Raw genomic sequence first — 3,820 nt, forward strand, 5'->3', positions numbered from 1 at the left:
AGAAGAGGATGTCTCTCTCCACAAAGCACATTCCAGAGTGACAGAAGAAGCATCTGCTCTACAATAATATTGGGGGAACTGCACACACCTCTCAGCATTGGACAGATCGTCTAGGCAACAAATCAACCATTACTCTTTCAGAAGGAGAGAAGAAATCTAGGATAACTAGAGGTGGAAGTGGGGCAGAAGAAGAGGTTGGGGGAGAACCTCCAAAATACTATGAACCTCAAAAATACTATGCTAAGAAGGCAATATTCAGAATAAGCAAGTCCATAGAGACAGAGTGGGGCAGGAGAAGAGGTTGGGGGAGAGTGAACAAGGGACATAAAGAATAAATACGATTTGTAACAATAGATACATGCTAGTAATATTGATTTGATCAACATATGTCAATGTTGAATCCCAAAAATATGTATAATCAATTATGATTCAATAAAAATGTAAATAATAATAATAATAATTGACTACCTCTGTAAAGACCATGTTTTCAAATAAGGTCACAAAATGTGGTACTGGAGATTAGGACTTCAACATACCTTTTTTGGGTGGACACAATTCAACCCATAAAAGAGCCTCATACAAAAGTAAAAATTAATTAGGAGACTAATGTTCTGGAAAACATATTCGGCTTCCTAATGCAGGCAGTGGATTATTTAGGATTTAGTTTCTTGCCTTCCTTTACCCTTATGGAAAGTTTAAGCCGAATCATATGAAACCGCCATTTTTGAAGGTTGGAATGGTCGGATATTGACAATTTTCTATGGCTCAACCTAATAAATTAGGGATAGCCTTATGGTACCCTACCCAGTCATCCTTCCACAACCAGAAGATCAGCTGGAGTCCTCCACTGCCAGAATCCACTGACCCTGGGATGGCCAAGCCAGAGGAAGACCCAAGTCCTCAAAGTTCTGTCTCTAATGCCCACTCAGTTCCCAAACTGCAAGAAATGGCCCAGCAGATGGGGAAGGAGGGGACACTACAGAGGTGAAGCTGGCAGTTCCTTCTCCCTGGAAACTCTGATGGAGCTTGGGAAAGTGCTCAGGAGGTGGCTGGGCTCACAGCTCTGCAATTTACATGTCTGGCACAGCTTTATTCCCAGTCTTCCTTCCAGCTAATCCTGAAACTTCAGAGACAGTGAGCTCTTATAACCACTGTATTTCACAGCTTGCTTTTTGTGGAAATCAGCCATGTTAAAAAATGTGAAGCTGAAGGAATGAGCCAGCACTGCTGTCTAGTTTCACTTAACTAGGAGAAAGGAAAATTAGGCAGTGACCTCCACCCAAGGCAGAGGAACCTAACTGGAAGAATGCCAAATGACCAGTTTTTCTTCTTCCATTGAGTATGCCATACCTCCCTTCCTGTCCACTTTTTTTCCCCCTTTCAACTTTTTCTGTCCACTTTTCTAGTTTTAGTTCTCACACTAGTTTGGTCATGTCCAGGGTACATTGCAGCATGAGTGAGACTGCACAAGATCAACCAAGAGAAAAGCTCAGTGGCTGTTAACACAGTTTCCCATAGCCAATGAGGACAAATGTGGGCTACACCAAGCCTTTATCAGGTTGTATTTTGACAAATATGTAAGATGGTGAAAGGTAGCTGAACAGTCAGAAAGGAGGGAGGTGCAATCAGAATCGCCGCCAGCTCCACTCCGTCACTGGCCTGCTGTGTGACACTGGGTGGTAAACAACATTGTGAATGAAGATTAGAAATTGATGCCAGTTAGTGCTAAAATCCTTGAACTGTTAGTGCAAACATAATTAGGCAGTGAGTTTTGGCTCTTACCCCCAGGTTTCTAAATGTTTCCAAAGGCCTAAAAAGATAGTCATGTACAGAAATACATTGTTGGAAGAATAAAACATAAGTTTTTTTTCTGTAATGGGAAGGTTGAATGAAACAAGGAAGTTGAGAAAAACCTTTTGTTCTGTATTTAAGGAAGGTCATGTCCCCCATATTCCTATATTTCCCATCCCATTACCTTCTCAGGACCCTTGACTTACCTCCTTGAGGCCAAGTTACTGTTCTCCCTAATAACTGGCCATCATGAACCCTAGCCAAACATATGTTTTTCAATGCCAAGTATACAATATTGTCTATGGTGGAGACGACAAAGCAGTCTCTTTTGAATTTAGGTCACTAAAAATAAGTCATGGATTTTACGTCTCAGAAAGGTTTAAAATTTCTTTTAAAAGTATTCTTGGTCTGGCTCTACTATGACCAGTTCAGAATTACAGAATTGGTTTATTTCTCATCTTAATTATAGATTTAAATTTTAGTGGGCTGCAGACAAAGATACAAGGGAAAAAACAAAATTTATAGACCAATGTCTCTTATGAATATAGATGCAGAAATCCTCAACAAGATCCTAGCAATCCAATCCAACAGAACATTGAAAAGATATACACTATGACCAAGTGGGATTTTTCTCAGAAATCCTCGAGTGGTTTAACATGAAATGAATCAATGCATACACCTCATTAATAGAACAAATGAATAAAGGCACATGATCATCTCAATTGATGCAGAAAAGGCATTTGACAAAATCCAACACCCTTTCATGACAAAAGCACTCAGAAAACTAGGAATAGACGAGAACTTCCTAAACATGATCTGTGAAAAATTCACAGCTAGTATCAAACTCAATGGTGAAAGAGTGAAAGCTTTCCCTCCAAGATCAGGAACAAGACAAGAATTCCTACTTTCACCACTGCTATTCAACATAGTACTAGGAGTCCTAATCAGAGAAATTAAGCAAGAAAAAGAAATTGAAAGCATGAAAATTGGAAAAGTAAAATTAGCTCTATGTTCAGATGATATGTCTATACAGGTAGAGAAAATCCAAAAAATTAACAAAACTAATAGAGCTAATAAACGAATTCAGCAAAGTTGCAGGGTACAAAACGTCATAAAAATTAAAAACTTGTGTTTCAAAGGACATTATCAATAAAGTGATAAAAGTCTACAGAAAAGGGAAAATATTTGCAAATCATATCTGATAAGGCTTTAGCATTCAGAATATATAAAGACTTCTTACAGGCCGGCCCGGTGGTGCACTGGAGAGTGCGCCGCTTGGGAGCGCGGAGGCGCTCCCGCTGAGGGTTCGGATCCCATGTGGAGACCGGTTCCCGCTCACTGGTTGAGCGCAGTGCGGGCGCAACACCAAGGGTTGCGATCCCGTTGCCAGTCTCCAGTACGGGCGCGACACTGAGGGTTGTGATCCCGTTACTGGTCAGTAAAAAAGACAAAAAAGGAAAAAAAAAAAAAAGAATTCTTACAACTCAACAACAAAAAGACAATCCAATTTAGAAATGGGTAAAGGACTTGAATAGATATTTCTCCAAAGAAGATATGTAAATGGCCCACAAACCCATGAAAAGATGCTCAACATCACTAATCATTAGAGAAATGCAAGTCAAAACCACAATGAGATAACACTTCACACCCACTAAGATGGCTATAATTAAAAAAAAAAAAAAAAAGATAACAAATATTAGTGAGGATGTAGAAAAATAGGAACCCTTATGCACTGCTGGGTGAATATAAAGTGGTGCAGCTGCTATGGAAAACAGTTTGGCAGTTCTTCAAAAAGTTAAACATAGAAATACCCTGTTAACACCAAAGTCAAAGTTTCAGATCCCTGTACTGGCCAGCTGCCAAAAAAAAAATCTGACCCAGCCATTCCATTCCTACATATAAATCCAAGAGAAGTGAAACATACATCCACATAGAAACTTGTACAATAATGTTTATAGCAGCATTATTCGTAATAGCCAAAATGTGGAAATGACACAAATGTCCATTAATGGCTGAATACATGAACAAA

Source organism: Galeopterus variegatus, unplaced genomic scaffold (genome assembly GCF_000696425.1).
Source record: "Galeopterus variegatus unplaced genomic scaffold, G_variegatus-3.0.2 Scaffold1148, whole genome shotgun sequence".
Lineage (NCBI taxonomy): Eukaryota > Metazoa > Chordata > Mammalia > Dermoptera > Cynocephalidae > Galeopterus > Galeopterus variegatus.